Genomic DNA, 19,520 nt, shown 5'->3' with positions numbered 1-19,520 from the left:
TCTGAGCCGAAACCAAGAGTCAGTCGCCTACCTGGCTGAGCCACCCAGGAGCCTCTCAAATTAAATTAAATTAGAAATGTTCAAACTCCTACAGGTCAAGAAAGGAACTGACAACTAACCTTTTCTTTTGCCACCTGCTGGCACATTTTAACGTGGAAAATTCTTGGTATTATTTTGACAAAATAAGACTTTTAACATCCTCCCCCCAACCAACCTACCGCCGTTCAATTAATTTGGGGGAATCGAAAAGCACTTCCATTCCACATGCAGAAAATCTGACGCTGTTGAAGCGACTGAAATCATTACCCTTTTATTCTTTAACAAAGTAACCCACGCAGAGGACTGGAAAAACCCCACAAAACTAAAAGCAACAGTCCCTTGACCCGCTGCTCCTTTCTTTGGTGCTTGTTTCAAATCGCTTCTATTTCTAGTTCTTCAATCACTGAATAATATGCTTAGGCTGTTCTTTCTGACTTTATCAGGTTTAGACGTTAGCCTCTGTCTTCCTTTCATGGCAGATCTGCATTTCTATCACTTGGAAGCCCCTCTCTCCTCCTCATCTATACCTTCATCAATACAGCTCTATCACTCTTGATCATCTTTATTACTTTAAATAACAGATGCATCCTTTTCACTTTATTCTGTCAAGAAACCATTTCTTTCTGGCTCACCATGTGAAGTAAGGATATCGGCATCTAGCTCTTCCTTTTAGCGCTTCTGGCTTCCCTCCAGCTCCTGCCTCCTGTCAGCTGTACTTTCATATGCTTGGGGGCTGAGAAGAATGCTTCTTTTGTGACATCTCCCGGCATGGGCTCTTGACTGTACCTCCAAAAGGTGCTTCTGTCTCAGACACCCCTCTCTCAGTCAGTGCTACCCCAGCTACCAGGGGCTCCGGCCAGGTATCAGTCCTGTGGTCCCCTTCCGTCTCACGTGAGCCCTGTCATTCTCACTGTGCCCACTGCTAACATGCTAGTGCAGGTGACCACCTTTGATGTTCCGGACCAGCCATGCCCTTGTCCCTGCTACAGTCCATCCTCTACAAAATGGCCGGGGTGATTTTCTTTCCTGAAACATAAATCAGCTCACATTGCTCCCCTTGCTAAAAAAATAGTCTCTCTCCCTGCAACCCCCTCACTGTTGCCCACAAGACCTTAAGTGATCTGCCCTGGGCTATCTCTAACTTCCATTCCCTGCCCTCCCCCCTCAGGCACACTGCTCCAGCAGGACTGGCCCTTATCTTTTGACCATCACAGAGAATTCCAGTTTTAGGATGTTTGCTGCTGCTTGGGAGAACCCCCGGTCTTTTCCCTGTCATTATTTAAATCCTAACTGGAGCGTCCCTCCTTCTGAGAGGTCTTTCATGACAGCAGAGAAACCTCCTGACCCCAGCTATGCTCTATCATCATGTTATCCTTCTTCTTCATGGACTCGAGACATTATTTTACTGATTTATGTGTGTTTATTGTTTACCTCCCTTCCTAGAATGTGAGTGCTGAGGGCTACTTTGTTCACTGCCTGCATCCCGGTCACCTAGAAGAATGCGCCTGGAATATAAAAAGCATTAAAAAGATTCATTATTACCAACTCGTGTTTTGGTAAGGTCTCTATGCTTTGTGTAAGATTAAGTTCAAAAGCTGGAAATCAAGCAGTGTTTTATTATTGCAACCATGTATTATTCATTACTTAATGGAGTGCGTAAGTAATGTCCCCAAATACATTCTCTCTTAAACTCCACCTGCCCCACCCCCCATTTACAAATTGCCTTTTCTCTTTCATGATCTAGTTTTTATGGTTAGATAAAACCCTCTGAATCCCCCTTTCCCTAGGTACCATTCATTGAAGTCCTCTACCTCCTTGCTCTGAGCTACACTGATTCCATACCTGCCACTTGGACTTTATTTCCCTCCTGATTTGGACCTACTACCTCTCGGCTCTCATCTTTTCCTGCTTCTTCTTTTATTACCATAGTTTGTTGGAATACATCTTCAGAACATTTCCTAAGAAAGGGTGTATGAAAAGTCCCTGTTTGTCCGATTGTGTTTTTTCCCTTTCTCACCTTTTCCTTTCTTTTTCTTTATTAAAGATTTTATTTTTAAGTAATGCCTACACCCTACCTGGGGCTCGAACTCACAGCCCTGAGATCAAGGGTCACAGGGTCACAAGGGTCTACTGACTGAGCCAGCCAGGTGCCCCCTGTTTTCCTTCTTTCTTTGCTTGCTTGCTTGCTTCCTTCCTTCCAACTTCACACTGGACTGACACTTCCCTGCTGGGTAAAGAATTATCTGGTTTGACAACACTTTCTCCTCAGGGCTTTAAAGACAATTTTCCATTGTCTTTTGGCACTCACTATAGGGGGAGAGAATTCACATGTCCACACTTTTAGGTATAATTCCAGTCTCAATTAAGACTTCGCACAAAAGATGTTTACAGTAGACAGAGGGAACACAATTGTATCAGTCCTGGCAAGGAATGGTTGCTCAGACTGGTGCATACAAGACAAAATTACGTCAGGTTAGCAAATTTAACTGATTCTGTTTGAGTTATAGTATGTTAAGCAAAGAAACTCAGTTTGATTCCTTCCAAATGTAGGCACTGCGTCTACACATTGTTCTCTTGATCAGGCTACCTACCATCCTGCGTCGTTCCTGATACTTTTCTTAGCAAACCTCTTCTTTCCAGTACTCCCAGTTCACTTTCATGCCCTTTGGCACAAGTGCAACTGCTTTTCGTTACCCATTTGCACACTTGGTGTGGTAAGGAACGGGGTCTGGCTTACTGCTGTATCTCTGGCACCTAACTAACCTAGAGAAGGCCTGGCATTTTTGAGCCGGGGCTCATTGTCATAGGCTGGGGAAATGAAAGCAAAGGCATACAAGGTGAGCTGCTGTTGAAGCCCAGAGAAAGTCAAGACGCTTACCCTTCTCGAGCTTTTTAGGCCCCTGGTCCTAACATAAAGGCAGTGGCTCTGAGAGATCATGAGCTTTGGAGTTGGAGAACTTGAATCTGACTCTGCTTTGCCACTTATCAGCTGTGTCATCTTGGGTAAATCATTTATATGTTCTGCTTTTATTTATTTTTAAATTTTAATTCATTTATGTGTTTGGAACCCCACTTTCTTCCTGTAAAATGGGGGTAAGTACATATACTTTGTTGTAGAGGAACTTTGAGGATTAAATCACATACTTTATATAAATAAACTGGCACAATAGTAGGATCTTTTTTAAAAATTTTTTTTTAAAGTTTATTTATTTTTGAGAGAGACAGAGACAGAATGCGAGTGGGTTAGGGGCAGAGAGAGAGGGAGACACAGAATTGGAAGCAGGCTCCAGGCTCCGAGCCGTCAGCACAGAGCCCGACGCGGGGCTCAAACTCATGAGCTGTGAGATCATGACCTGAGCCAAAGTTGGACGCTGAACCGACTGAGCCACCCAGGTGCCCCCACAATAGTAGGATCTTAAGAAGCAGTTGTTGCTATTATTGATACAAATAAAAGCCATAAAAAGTGGACACATAGAAATCAAACCTAAAGCACTAATTTGGATGAAAAATCCAGTCCATATTCTGTGAAATAAGACTAAGCATGACAAAAATATTCTAGAGTAAAACTGAAATAATTAACAAGTATCTAAATGATCTGAGGTTCCTTTCAGTCCAGACCAAATGTCCTTCATGTTTCCTGTGGCTCTGCCCCTACTGCCATCGACTGATCTGGTCTATATAGCTCCGTCCATTAAAAAATCATTAGGCAGAAGCCTCAAGCTACCAAGTCTTACATTCGATTTCTTTTGTATCCTTTTACTTAGTGATGAACATTTTGAGTAAAAGGTAGAAATTAATAAGGTGTTATTATAAGGTTTACACTTATAACATGCTTTGATTACACAAGATTAAATATACATGTGGTGTGAATGCATACAACACGGGAAGTGACTGTTGGGGTGATTTACAGATATCAACCTCATTATTTTAGTCCTATTGGATGTGGTGAGTGCTCTGTCTGCCCAGGGGCTTCCTCTTTCCATCCCATTCCCTCCAGGTGGTCTTCCCTCTATTACCTTTTTAGGGTTCCTGTTCCTTTCCTTTGGAGCTTGCCCAGATGGCTGCCCCTTGGGGAGATGACAGCTAGCCTGAAGGATCTGGAATGAACTCATCACACAGACTGGAGGATTCCCAGGCCGCCTCTCTGCTCAACTACCCCGAGTGGCAGCCAGCCCAGAGTGTGTTCACGTACCCACAGCAATGGAAAAGAGAAGAGGACTTTTGAAAAGGTAGGTTCCCGTTATGCTTAACCTCAAGGAAGCGTCGTTTTATTTTGGTTTGTGGTCAATCAATGCCCTCCCCTGAGAGATGCGGCAACAGGGGAGGTGCAGAAACAAGGCAGGCAGGAACCTCAAAGCCACAAAAAGCCTTACATTTGATTCCTTTCTGCCTACTAAAGGGAATCCACTAATAGAATAAGAGAACAAAATTGCAATACACTTAGCTTGCTGCCAGGTAGATCAGGGGTGAGGCAAGGAGAAGGAAGAGGAAGCATGTCAAGCATCTGTTTTCTCAAATGTGCAAGACAAAGAACAGCATGGAACCAGCAAGCTTGCCACTCTGCCCTATTTGCTATTTGAGTTCCAAGGACTGGAACTGATGGCAAAGTTTTGAAGCTTTATATTTAAAGGAACGTGGGTCCCCTGACCCTCTTACCCCTCTGTCCAGGATGGACACAACACAGGACAGCCGCTTTAGGAATCTGCATTAGCCACCTGCCAAGGCTTCCTGAGGACAATGTGATGTTCTAACTCTAATCTTTTATATAATAAAGGTGGAAGAGTTTTCTCAATGGTACAAAACTCTAAAGAAAATTCGGTAACATATCAAAGACACCTCACACCCTGTTCAGGATATCAAAATCACTTATCGGACTAAATATGATGGTAGTCCGTGTGCCTAAGAAGTGTGCTTCTACAAGTTAGTATCCGTATTTTCTCAATCTGATAAACATCAGCTTTGATTTATTACTGCTGCTCCTTTAAAAAGAGTCAGTGACTCAGAGCAGAGATAATGTGCAATATCTAATAGTTAATCAAGACTTGTCAGGTGCTCGGATGTTTATTTTATACCTTTCATTTTGCCAAAGGTGTCCTTTCAGGTTTGAGTTCTGTTCTTCTGAACAGATGGCTATCATGTAACTAACAATGCTGAGTTTATTTACCAAGGATTTGTGGTCTAGTCACAAAAAAGTGAATATGATTGACCTTCCACTGGTGACAGGTGAAAACAGAGCCTAAATAAGAGGCCAGCAGATGGAAATCTGAACATTCAGAAAGAGGTTTCAAAGAGACCCTAGAGTCGGTTGTTAGAATGCTTCGGTTTATAAAACATAAGAAATGCTTGGCAGAAATTGTATATAAGAAGGTAACAGACTATGGCTTTGAAATTTCATATACATAAAATAAGTTACTTGGTGAAAATATTTCCCTTTGTTAGTGGTCCTAAGTTCTTTTTTCAACCACATGAGAGGTCCAATAAGCTGCCATCAAATGACAGGCGGTTCCACGGGTAGCGAGTCTCAAGGCTATCAGAATCCCAGTGTGCACAGGGTTTAAGAACTGCACCCTGGTCTTCTCAGGACCCCCAACTACTTCCCAATGACAGAATTACTGCTTTTATGGCCAGCAGAGTAACAACTGTAGAACTTTGCCCACCCGGGAATCGGGATTAGCCAGCTGAGTTTAGAACACATCTGCAACTGGTTTCAGGTTCTTACACCACACACGCCGGGAACTGGTCTTTTTGAAAATGTATGGTACAAAAAAAATTAAACTTTTGAGTTTAAAACCATAGAATTTCACATAGAAAGAGAAGATAATATTTTAAAGATCAGACTATACTCCATTCAATCTTATTATTATTTTTTAATAACTTGGCTTTTGCCCCCAGTGCTTTACTAACGGCACTTCCAAAGGCCACCAAGTCAAATGGACTTTTCTGGGGCTTAATCCCCTTTGCTGGTGAGGCATCTGGCCATGTTGCTCCTCTTCTTTCCAAGAGATGACTTCACCCAACCTCCTTCTACCCTGCTGACCTCCCACCCATGACACCCAGGAGTTGCCTCGGGTTCCAACCTGGTCCCTCTTTTCAGTCTCCATGTTCTCCTTGGTGACTTCTTCCAGCTCTGGCATCAATTCAAACTCATTAAACTGCCTTCCAGTCTTTGATGATCTGGTCATTCTTCCACACCTTTCTGGTAGTATTTCTTTTCTTTTAAAATGTTTACTTATTTATTTTGAGAGAGGGGGAGAGGGAGAGAGGCAGAGAAGGCTGGAGAGAGAGAGAGAGAGAGAGAGAGAGAGAGAGAATATATATATCCCAAGTAGGCTCTGGGATTTGAGCATGGAACCCGACTCGGGCTTGATCTCAAGAACTGTGAGATCATGACCTGAGCTGAAATCAAGAGTCAGAGTCATGACTGAGCTCCCCCAGGAGCACCCTTTCTGCTAGTGTTTCTTGCCACTCCCATCCACACAGCCCCTCACGCCGCCACACGGGACTACTTCTCACTGTTCTCAGACAGGACCCATGTGCTTTCAAATATTTCCTTTATGGCTTTGTTTATGCTTTCTTCTACCCAAAATACACTGCCCCATCTCATCTGCACATCCCTCCCTAGGCCCCAGATCCCAGGCCCACGTTTGTTAACTGCGTTATTGACATATCACTGATATGATAAACTCCACATATTTCAAGTATGTAACCTGACTAGTTTTGAGGTGTGTGTATACCTGTGAAAGTATCACCACACTCAACATACCCATCACCTCCAAGAAAAGTTTTCTAGTGCTCCTTTGCAATCCTGTCTTCCTGCCCCTCCCCGCTCACTCTCTTTTCCTAGACAACCACTAATCTGGTTCCTGTTACTATAATTTGTATTTCCTAGATTTTATATCAATGAAGTCATAGTATGTACACTTTTCAGGTGGACTTCCTTCACCAAGCATTTGTTTTGAAATGAATTTTGAAATTCACCCATGCGGTAGTGTGGTTGCACAGTTCATGTTTTTCATTTCTGAGTAGGGGTCGCCTAGATGGACCACACTTTACTTATCCATTCACCTGCTAATGGACGTTTGGATTTTTCCTTGGTATTTGGTTGCTACAAATAAAGCTGCTGTGAACATTTGTGTGTAAGTCTTTATGTGGACATTTGCTTTCATTTCTCTTGGTGAAATACCTCACAGTGGCATGACTTGAAATATATGGCAGGCATGTGTTTAAACTAAAAAAAAAAAACAAAAAACACTGCCAAATTATTTCCCAAAGTGATACAATAAAGGTGACAATATAAATTATTCAATTAATACAAATTTCCCAAATGGACAGTACAGTTATCCAAAAATTGTTCAATAGCGCCAAATCCTATCTTAGGGAGAAAGCATTCAGTCTTTCATTATTAAATATAGTAGCTTTAGATCTTTCATAGATGCCCTTTATCAGATTAAGGAAGTTACTTCTATTGTTAGTTGGCTGGAGTTTTTATCAGAAATGAGTGTTGAATCTTGTCAAGTGCTTTTTCTGCATCTACTGAAATATCTGACGGTTTTTCCTTTTAGTTTTATTTATATGGTAAATTACATACATTGATTTTTACATCTCCATTTCCAATGAATACTGCTGTAGTTGTCTTTCCTTATCATATTTGCTTCTGGTTTTGGTATCAGGGTAAGGCTGGCCTCACAGGATGAGTTGGGAAGTATCCCCTCAATTTTCTGGAAGAGTCTGTACCGAACTTGTATAATTTCTTTCATAAGAATATAGAATTCACACCGGTGAAGCTATCTGGACTTGGAGTTTTCTTTGTGGGAAAGTTTTAATTACTAATTTAACTTCTTTAAGAGGCACAGAACTATTCTGGTTATTTATTTCCTCTTGTGTGACCTTGGGAAGTTTGTTCCTTGCAAGGAATTTGTCCATAAGTCATCAGACTTACGGGCATAAAATATTAATAAAGATATTCCTGGTTATCTTTTTAATATCTACAGAATCAGCATGCATGTCTCATCTTGGTATTGGTAATTAGTGTCTTCGGTTCTTCCTCATTACCTGACTAGATGCTTATCAATTTTATTTTGGTCTCATTGATATTTGCTCTTGTTTTTCTGTTTTCTGTCTCATTGATTTCGGCTCTGATCTTATTGTGTTTCTTCTGTTTGCTTTGGTCTAATTCGCTCTTATTTTTTCTAGTTACTTGAAATGGAAGCTGAGGTTACTTATTTGAGACCTTTCTTCTTTTCTGTTCTAGGTATTTAGTGCTATACATTTCCACCTGAGTGTTCTTTGAGCAGCATTACACAAATGTTGATATGCTGTGTTTTTATCTTAATGCAGTTCAAAATGCTTTCTATCCATCCTTTTAATTACCTCTTTCACCCCTGGGTTACTTTGAAGTGTGTTATTTAGCTTCCAATTATTTAGGGATTTAGCAGAGATCTTTTCGTTATTATTTCATTATGGCTGGGATCTATTAATCCATTATATTAATTGTGACCTGTGTCATGGTCCAGACAGAATGGCAGATATGTCTGGAAAGAATGTGGGTTCTGATGCTGTTAGGTAGAATGCTCTATAAATGCTAATTAGGACAATTTGGTTGATAGTGTTCTTCAGGTTTTCTATATGCTTTCTGTTGATTTGTTCTATCAGTTATTGAGAGAGGGGTATTGAACTTGGATTTGTCCATTTTCCCCTGCAGTTCTACCAGTTTTTGCTCCCTGTATTTTGAAACTCTTATTAGAGGCATAAACATTTAGGTTTGTTATATTCTCTTCATGAATTGACCCAATATTACTTTGTTACTGCTATTTTTTAAACTCATAATTGTCTTTTAAAAAGAATTAAATAACAAGGAAAGAATCTGATATATTTACTCATGTAGCACTTATTTCTAATGACCTTTATTCATTTGTGGAGATCTATATTTCCATGTGCTATATATAATTTATTTGTTTATTTATTTTTTATTTTAGAGAGAAAGAGTGAGAGCAGGTGAGAGGGGCAGGAGAGAGAGAGAGAGAGAGAGAGAGAGAGAGAGAGAGAGAGAGAGAGAGAAAACAGAATCCATGCCAGTGTGGAGCCAGGTGCAGGGCTTGATCCCAGGACTCTGGGATCATGACCTGACCTGAAATCAAGAGTTAGATGTTCAACCAACTGAGTCACCCAGGTGCTCCAAACTTTTTTTTAAGTTTTTTTTTTTTTTTTTTTGAGAGAGAGAGAGAGAGAGAGAGAGAGAGAATATGAATGAGTGAATGGGGGAGGGGCAGAGAGAGAAGGAGACAGAGAATCCCAAGCAGGCTCTGCACTAGCAGCACAGAGCCCTACGTGGGGCTCAAACTCACAAACTGTGAGATCATGACCAAGAGTCAGATGCTTAACCTGTTGAGCCACCCAGGTGCCCTCCATGTGCTCTATTTTTATTCTGCCTAATGGACAAAGTCTTCAATTCATCTTCATTTTGAAAGGTAGTATTGCTCGGTATAGAATTGTAGGTTGACAGTTTTTTCCATTGGTATTTCCATTGGAAAGATGTTGTTCTGGGGTGCGTGGCTGGCTCAGTTGGTAGATCATGCAACTCTTAATCTCAGGGTCATGGGTTTGAGCCCCATATTGGGTGTAGAGATTACTAAAAAAATAAACTTAAAAACCAAGAAGATGCTGGTCCATTGTTTTCTCGCTTTCATTGTAACTAATGAGAAATCTGCGATATCTTTATCTTTTTTCCTTTGTACATACTATGTCCTTTTCCTCTGGCAGCTTTTAATATTTAATTTTTTACTATTGGTTTTGGGCAATCTGTGATATGCCTTGGTGTAGTTTCTTCATGATTTCTTGCATGTAACTTTTAGGATCTGTGGGTTTATAAAGTTTTTATTAAATTTGGAAAATTTTCAGCCATTATTTCTTCAAATTTTTTTCAGACTTCCCCTCCTTTGGTGGGGACTTCATTTACACATGAAGTTGTTCCACAGTTCACTGGTGATCTATTTCTTTTCCAAAAAATTTCTCTTTCTTGCCTGTGTTTCATTTTGGATGGTTTCTACTGCTGGGTCTTCAAGTTCACTAGTCTTTATTTCTGCAATGCCTAATATGCTGTTAAGTCCATCCAGTGTATTTTCATGTCTAACACTGTAGTTTTCACTTCTGGAAGTTTGATTTGGGTCTTTTTGGATACCTTCTGTGTCTTCAACTGTTATAATGCAGTGATAATAACCATTTTAATAGCCTTGTTGGCTATTTCTAACATCTGTGGCAATTCTGAGTTGGTTTTGATTGATTTTTCTTCTCATATTGGGTTGTATTTTTCTGCTTTCCTGCAGGCCTGCTATTTTGATTGAATGCCAGATATTGTGAAATTTACCTACTTACATGCTGGATAATTTTGTATTCCTTTAAATATACTTGAGCTTTTTCTGGGCTGAAATTATTTGGAAACAATTTGATCTTTTTTTTTTTTTAAGTTTTTATTCATTTTTTTAAAGTAACCTCTATACCCAACATGGGGTGTGAATTCCCCACCCTGAGATCAAGAGTTGCAGTCTCTACTGAATGAGCCAGGCAGATGCCACTAATTTGATCTTTTTGGGTCTTGCTTTTAAGATTTGTTAGAGGAGGGGCACCTGGGTGGCTCATTCAGTTAAGTGTCCAAATTTGGCCATCATGATCTCGTGGTTCATGAGTTCCAGCCCTGCATCGGGCTCTCTGCTGTCACTGAGGAACTTGCTTCGGATCCTCTGTTCCCCTCTCTGTCCCTCCCCTGATCACATTCTCCCTCTCTCTCTCTCTCTCTTTCTCTCTCTCTCTCTCAATAAATAAATAAATGAATGAATGAATGAATAAATAAATAAAATAAAACTTAAACACAACAAAAGGCTTTATCAGGGGAAGCCAGAGCAGTGTTAAATCTAGGGCTAATTATTCCCTAGTACTGAAACAAGACCCTTCTGCATGCTATATGCAATGCCCTGTTAATCATGAAGTTTTCCAGTCTTGCTACTGGGGACCGGCACTACTCCTCATTCTCTGTGAGTGCCAGGCATGATCACTGTTGACATTTTTGCATTATTCTTTTTTTCTCAGGTAGTTTTCTAATACACATGCACTGATCAGTGTTCAGATGAATACTTAACAGGAATCCCTGCAGATTTCCCGAGTTCTCTGTGTAGCTGTATCCTCTGTTACCCTGTCTTGCAAACTTCAGTGGCCTTGGTCTCCCAATCCCCAGGTTCCACAATGGTTCCCCCTCCGTGTGCCATGGCCTGGATATTCTCTCAAGGCAGTAAGCTGGGGCAACTGCAGGGTTCATCTCATTTGCTTGTTGTCTCTCATAAATCATTATCCTTTACTGTCTGATATCCAGTGTCTTGGAAACTCCTGTTTTATTTACTTTGTCTGTTTAGAGCTATAATCAGAAAGGATAGTAAATCTCATCCTTGTTATTCCATTTTGGCTAGAAGTGGAAGTCTGCCACTTTTTTTTTTTTAATAATTTTTAAAAATTTATTTATTTTTGAGAGACAGAGCACAAGAAGGGGAGGGGCAAAGAGAGAGGGAGACACAGAATCCGAAGCAGGCTCCAGGCTCTACGCTGTCAGCACAGACCCCGATGTGGGGCTTGAACTCAAGAACTGAGAGATCATGACCTGAGCTGAAGTTGGAGGCTTAAGTGACTGAACCACCCAGGCGCCCTGGGAAGTCTGCCACTTTTAACTTAGAGATCTCTGTGTAAGCCTAATACAAATTCCACTTCTCTTTGATGAAGTTTTCCCAGAACATTTTCCCCATGTCTTACTCCTGTCAATATACTCTGACTTTAAAGTGCTTTAAGCCACTTTCTTTAAACTTCTACAAACTTATTACCAGTTATACACTTGTCTCCTTTGATAGATCACCAACTTCTTGATGGGAGGAGTTTGGTCTTTGTATCCCCATGTGTGAAGATGATATCTGATGTGTGACTGAGCCTCAAGAAATATTTTTTCCCTGTTTGTTGGTGCTGGCTAACCAGCACTGACTTTCATTTTATTTTTACCATCTTAGCCATTTGTAAATGTACAGTTCAGTACTATGAAGTTTATTTACAGTGCTGTGAAACACTGCCAGAACTTTCTCATCATTATGCAAATAGAAATATATATTTTTTTAACTGAATGAACAAACGTGGTGCAGACCTTTAATTTTACAGATAAGCCAGTAACAAAAAAGTTCGATCTGCTCAAGAGCTTATAGCTAGCTGATGGCAGAGCTAGGCCAGGAGACACACTGTCTGTTTCCTGTCAAACATGCATTTCTTCTAGGTCTGTTAACTCACTGCATATGCTAAACACAAGGACCAAGGACTGTTCTGCATCAAAGAAGCCTCAGATGTGGAAAGCCAGAAGTTAGTAATTCTGAATGGCATAATTTAGCTAGGCTGGGCTTGACTTTTTTCCCCCCATTTCTTTTGGTCAGCAAGGAATAGAATATCTCTTAACAACTTGTTCCCTGATTTTTTTTTTTTTTATGACAAGGAGTTCTCTGAGCCATCATCTAGTCCTATAAAGTTGCTTTCCTTTTCCATTTCGTACAAAATTTCTTTTCTGTTTACAACCTCAGTCGGATTCTTTTCATTTTGTATGATATCTCTAGGCCTGACACCTCTCCTCCTAAGACCAGGATATAACTCCTTGCTTCATTTGGTAATGAATTCTATCTTACCAAGGATGGTGTGTGGATCAAGCTGATTTTTTTTTTCTCCACTATGAAAATTTTATGTGAATCTACTGGTTACTAGCTGCTTTGTTTCTGGAAGAAAAGATATCCTAAAATAATCTCATAACTTTTAAATATATATATTTTTTGGTTTTCACATTTAAAATGACAATTATAGAAAATGTGCCATTCCATAATTTTTGAGACAAGTTACAAAGGAGTCTGAGCCTTTCTTATTACTACTGCTCTTCACAGATCTCATGACTAAGGAGACATTTGTTTGGTCCAGGAGCTCTTGCACAAAGGGTGCACATGGGTTCTTCTGGATTCCTTTCCACACAGCACCTGTTCGTAGTTAGGACCCACTTCTCAGCCTCTAAGCTGGGAGCCGGCTTATGCACGCAGCCTCTCGTTGTAGTTTTGAAGTCTTTTACTCATTCTGCAGTTGCTGATCTGAGCAGGAATCCCTACATTTTGCACCCCTGTCAGCTTACTGACAAGGAGAGTCTGAAATTACTTGGAGTTCTTTTGTTGTTAAAAATAAGTTAACAAAAAGCTGCAACCCCCAGCATACAGTGTATCCATGGCTCTTCTGGTAGCTCTTTTAGTTGATTTAATATCCTGAATACCCATTCACTTCTGTCCCTAGACGTATGACATTGCTTAGAGCTGTAATCCTGTAGCCAGTACAAGGAAAGAGGTGTTCATTCATAAAGGGAAGGAGACTGTAACGGAGTTCTTCCTTTCTTTCATATACAAGGAGGGCTAAGTTACCATCTTCTGGCAGGCAAGAGTATACATCAGTGGGGAAGGGCTTAGAGCGTCCTACAGCCAGGGGGCCCCAGCGGCCAGCCTCAGTGTCCAGGAGTCCCCAGCGGGAGCCCGCTGAGTGCCGGCCACTATTCCAAACACCAGGGCAACTGGTGTGAACAGTTCAAGTACAGTTCCTGCTAACTTGGGGGCTTATATTCTAGCTGGAACGCATGTGATAAAGAAAGAAGTAAAGGTATAGTGCCAGAAGGAGATGAGAGCCGTGGGGAACAGATAAGTAGGGCTGGGGGCAGGGAGCATGGGGGGGGGGGGGGGGGCGAACTGTTATTCTCTATACCAAGATGGGCAGGGAAGGCCTGATGGGATGATAAGGGAGTAGAGGTGAAGGATGTCCCTGTCAGAGGCCTGTGGTTGAGTAATACTTCCAGTTTCTAGTACTATGGAAAGTGGGCATTTCTCTCTGTGTCTTCCTGTGTATCTCTATTGGGGACACTGAGGATGGGAAATTGTGGTCACTCACTTTTCTCTCACCATAAATCAGATGTTTTTGATAATTATAATTTTAACTGGCCCCAATACTCCATGAAGGAGATGCACTATAATTTAATTAACAAATCATTTACAGTTAGCTATCTACATTGTTTTCACCTATTGTATTTTCATTTGTTTTACACTTTTAGTTGTTATATACACTGCTGTGATTAGAAACCAGGCATCTCAGGAAAGCAGTTTGGGAATGCAGAGGAAGGGCCATGAGAACACGTATTTGGGGTCCAGGACAGAGGAGAGGGAGACACACATGGGAGCGGCGGGCAGGCGGTGAGCAGTGACTGTTGGATGAGAAGGGCCAGGAGCAGAGGCCTTTGACTTCCTCTACCTCAGGTCAAGAGGCCTCATTTCCCCTGGCCCCCTGCCTGTGCTTCCCGGGACAAACCAATGGCCTGCTTATTGGTCTGAGTCTACTCTTGAGTTAAAAGAACAGAAGCAATGATGTTCTTTAAAAAAAATTTTTAATGTTTATTTATTTTTGAGAGAGAGGGTGGGGGGGGGGAAGGGTCAGAGAGAGAGAGAGAGAGAAAGAGAGAGAGACAGACAGACAGACAGAATGCGAAGCAGGCTCTAGGCTCCGAGCTGTCAGCACAGAGGCTGACGCGGGGCTTGAACCCATGAACCGTTGAGTTCAGGACCTGAGCCGAAGTCGTATGCTTAACCGACTGAGCGACCCAGATGCCCCTGCAATGGCGTTTTTTAAGTTAAGCAGATATTACAGATACTGCTAAACAAACAAACAAAAAAAAACCCCCAAAAAACAAGAAGCAGATGGCACTGACTTCAGGTTTTCATCCACAAAAACAAAACAGGAAAAATAAGTTTCTATGCTTATGAGTTGGGGTTATAATTGAGGTTTCCAGCATCCAGACAGGCAAATGCCTGGACAGCTGCTTAGGGCAGATGGGTCCTTTGACAGCTTAATATCACTGAGTTTCTGGTGACTCTGCAGTCAGGGCAGCCAACGTGAGACCATCTGTTTACTAGTGGGCAGAAAAGCTCACGACCAGCAGGTAGCCACTGCTGAGGATGAGACACAAACCCAAAACCGAGTCAGCCATTTTCATAACCTCTGCAAAGCAAACTGGCCTGGCGGGCCGCTGGCACCACCACCAGAGACAAGGGCTACGTGCCTACAAAACACGACCATACGGAACGAGGATATGCCCAGAGGTTTTAGGTTTGTAACGTTTTTTTATTTTTATCTTTTTTTACTTAAAAAAATATGGGGCGCCTGGGTGGCCCAGTCAGTTGAGCATTCAACTTCGGCTCAGGTCATGATCTCAGAGTTCATGGCTTTGAGCCCTGCGTTGGGCTCTGTGCTGACAGCTCAGAGCCCGGAGTCTGCTTTGGATTCTGTGTCTCCCTCTCTATCTGCCCTTCCCCTGCTCACGCTCTGTCTCTCTCTCTCTCTCAAAAATAAACATTAGAAAAAAAAATTTTTTTTTTGAGTATAGTTGACATGATGTTACAGTTGGTTTCAGTTGTGTCCCAAGAGGTGTTATTTGGGTTTATTTCAAAGTATTCAAATGCCGTAAGATAGATCATTCACTCAGAAAGCTTTTTTGTTCTTTTGTACTTTTCTAAATGGGAAAAGAGAATATCCAGGAATTCAGGCCTATATAATAGGCCTAAAAACTAGCTGTCATTTGTTTATTATTAAAAATGAAAAAATTTTTTAGATAAGTAACACATATATTTAATTGCAAAAGGTTTACAAGGAAAAATAAATAAATCTCCCACCTACCTTTCTCCTAGTACCCTATCTCCCCTCTTTCCCTCCAGAGATAACATTGTTACCCATTTCCTGCATATCTTTCCAGAAATTGTCTATAATACACATAATCACGTATGTATGGATATATATATTTATACACACACATATAAATGTATACAGATATGTCCTTATAACTTTCTTATTGGCTATATTTAAAATGAACAAAGCCATATTAAAGCCTCTGAGAAGAACCACAGTAAAGAAGCCTGTTTAACTTCATTAGCATATCTACCGGTATCTGACTTTGGGTCCCCTCCCCTCCCCTTTGGCATAATTTCTGATCTGTGGAACAGGGCCAGGACTTGAATGGTATGGCTGTATCAGGTGTTTCTGGATGGCATCTACCCTGGTTGGTCTGTGCTTGAGCTGTCCTTTTTTTTTTTTTTTTTTAATGTAAAGTTTATTCTTATATTTTTCTTTTTTATTCATCTGCCTTTTCTTATTTTCTTTGCTCCTTAGTTTCATATTGCCTATGCACAGTTTTCTTGCTCTTTTCTTTCTGGTTTATTATTTGCTTTGAGCGGGGCAGCCATTTGCTGAAATGCAGTTGTTTTTTTTTAAGTTTACTTATTTATTTTGAGGGAGGGAGGGAGGGAGGGAGGGAGGGGGAGAGAGAGAGAGAGAGAGAGAGAGAGAGAATGAATCAAGAGGTGGGGGTGGGATGGGTGGGAGAGAGAATCCCAAGCAGGCTCCGCACTGCCAGTGCAGAGCCCCATGTAAGGCTGGATCTCATGAACCGCGAGATCATGACTTGAGCCGATGCCAAGAGTCAGACACCTGACCGACTGAGCCACCAGGCACCCCTGAAATGCAGTTCTTGAAGAGGTGAGGGCACCATGTACGGCTGTCCTATAGCTTCCTTTCAGGATGTGAACTCACATCACCCTCTCTCCAAACTGCAGTATCGTCTGCATGAGGCCACTTCTTCCCTCAGCTGGGTGTGTCCTTTCTCTTGACCTCCTCCAGACACTGGGGTCAGCATGACTTAGAAGTTCCTTTAGGCCACAGACACTCTTGGACCAATTTGGGAGCATTTTATTTAGGGTTAAAAAAAATCTCCACATGAAAGTGAGATTAGACTATAATTTTCTTTTTTTGTGCTATCCTTCCTTGTTTTGGGTATAGTGTTGTGCTGGCCTAATAAAATGAGATGCTCTTTTTAAAAAAAATTTTTTTTAATGTTTATTTTTGAGAGAGAGAGAGAGAGAGAGAGAGAGAGAGAGAGAGAACAAGTGGGGAAGGGTCAGAGAGAGAAGGAGACATAGAATCTGAAGCAGGCCCCAGACCCTGAGCTGTCAGCACAGAGCCTTAGGCAGGGCTAAACTCACAGAGTGAGAGATCATGAACTGAGTCGAAGTCAGATGCTTAACCAAATAAGCCACCCAGGCACCTCAAATGAGATGCTCTTTTATCAAATTTTTTAGTTCTCTCTCTTCTCTCTGATACTTGGTTGGAATTTTGCTCATAGATTTTAAGTCCTAATCCTCTCTCTTTATAATTTTTTTTTTAAGTTTGTTCATTTATTTTGAGGGGGGGAGGGGCAGAGAGAGAAAATCCCAAGTAGGCTCCATACTGTCAGTGCACAGCCCAACGTGGGGTTCAGTCTCACTAAGTGTAAGATCATGACCTGAGCCAAAATCAAGAGTCAGACACTTAACTGAATGAGCCACGCAGGCGCCCTTCTCTTTACGATTTTTTGAAGATAATGACTCCTGTTCAAATCTAATCTATCAATGCTATATTCAGCTATTCTGAGCCTTTCCTTCTGAGTTCTAACCAGAGAACCTTTCAGAATGTACTTTAGGGAAATTACCTGGAAGATAAAATATTTGTCTGAACTTAAATCTCTCTCAACTTTGGATTTCTGCAATTAACCCAGGGACAAATAAGATCATGTGCCACATCACTGACTTGTAAAACACAATACAATTTTCTTTAATGTTCATTGATTTATTTTGAGAGAGAGAGAGCGAGGATGGGCAGAGAGAGGGAGAGAGAGAATCCCAAGCAGGCTCTGTGCTGATAGCACAGAGCCCATCATAAGGCTCAATGCCATGAACTGTGAGATCATGACCTGAGCCGAAATCAAGGGCTAGATCCTTAACCGACTAAGCCACCTAGGCACCCCAACACAGTGCCATTTTCAAAGTCACACCAATGATATGATACTTGGTAATAAGGGAAAACAGCTAGTAAAGAAATCAAATTAACCATTCCTTATGAAGTCAATATCAAGTTGCTGACTAACTCTAAGTCGAAATTCCAAGCCTGAATTTCCTGGGGGCAGGGAGGAGGGGTTTTATCTCTTGTCTATGCTTGACCTTTTATTCATAGAGTAAGAACATCAAGAATAAACTATAAAAAAAATCTAGCATTTTGACAGCCAATTCTTCTCTTCCTCCCATTTATAATTTTTAAAGATGTTTAAAATTCTTCCATATATTAAAGATCGGAGGGAATACAAGTAGAAATGTTATCTCAGAATGCATATGCTAGGGAGAGACAGCAACTGACGGTGCTAGGACCAGTTTCCCATTTCCCCCTACTTACAGAAGTATTCAATAAGAGTTGGAATTTGCTAAACAAGGACCCAGACTGAGAAGAAACATTTTCCAGGCAAAAACTATGCATTAGTACAGGCATGCGGATTAAAATCCCTTTAATTGTCCTTACTTTGTTCTAACTATCAGAAGGAAAAGAAGCCTCCTAAACTGAGCCATGACTTTACTGTAGAGATGCCTTCTCCATGTCTTTCCCTTCCATTCTAAACTCCTTAGTATCCTCTTAGCACTCTTTGGCAGATGGAAGGGAATTTTTCAAACTTATCTGTTTATCATTGTTTTTTGGTAATTCCTTAGATTCTTATTTTTTTCCCACCAGATGACTGTTATGCATTATTTTATCCACACCACTGAAAAGCATTTAACTACATATCTAAGGACCTATTTTGATCTAGGATACAAAGTTTAATAACATAAAATAAATGGTCTGCTTATACTGCACACACTGATCAGCAAAATGAACACAATCGAATTAGACAGGTGGACATCTGATTCTAGATATGTCTTTGTTTAGGGAAAGAAAAGCCATATCTAAGTTAGAAAAAAACAACAACACAATACTGATAAGGAAAGTCGAAGAAGACCGCTTCTGGCAACTTAGGAAGTGTCGTTGAGGAAGAAAAGGAACTGGACCCTGAGTTTTGAGAAGCGGTCTTCCCTGGCATCAGGGTGGGGGAGGAGGCGGAGACAGACAGTTTGCCACACTGGAAAGAACATCTGACTTTGGAGTCAGAAACGCTCTACCCCAAATGCTCGATGATGTCCTATGGGAAGGAAGACCCCATCTCTAAAACAACTCCAATAAGTAACCAGACAGATCATTCCCTGGTCCACATCGTCCTCCGGGTCGATGCTCTGTGCATATTTCTCACATCACTGTTCATAACACACACCCACACACAAATACCCCAGACATCTAGGTTCACTGTGAATATGTCATGTGCCACCCAAACTCTGCGTTTTTGTATAGGTTGTTGCTTCTCTTAGAAATTCCTTCAGTCTTCATGTATCTGTATGTCATCCTAAACCTGTCTTCTAATTTACATTCACAGTAGACACAATTGCTGATTATATTTGGGATAAATGAGAAGCTGTGACAATAAGTATATAAAGTAATTTTTCTGTCTTTTG

At 41.1% G+C, this 19,520-nt stretch overlaps 1 protein-coding gene across 1 annotated transcript in view; it reads right to left on the bottom strand.

Annotated features, from left to right (window-relative positions):
- The window catches only part of MYO1D (myosin ID), a 355,990-nt gene that overhangs the window by 65,889 nt on the left and 270,581 nt on the right, over nt 1–19,520 (bottom strand). The gene's annotated exons all lie outside the window — the stretch shown is intronic.

The sequence above is a fragment of the Panthera uncia genome, chromosome E1 (assembly GCF_023721935.1).
Source record: "Panthera uncia isolate 11264 chromosome E1, Puncia_PCG_1.0, whole genome shotgun sequence".
NCBI classification, from domain to species: Eukaryota; Metazoa; Chordata; class Mammalia; order Carnivora; family Felidae; genus Panthera; species Panthera uncia.
This window is presented reverse-complemented; position numbering and strand designations above follow the sequence as displayed.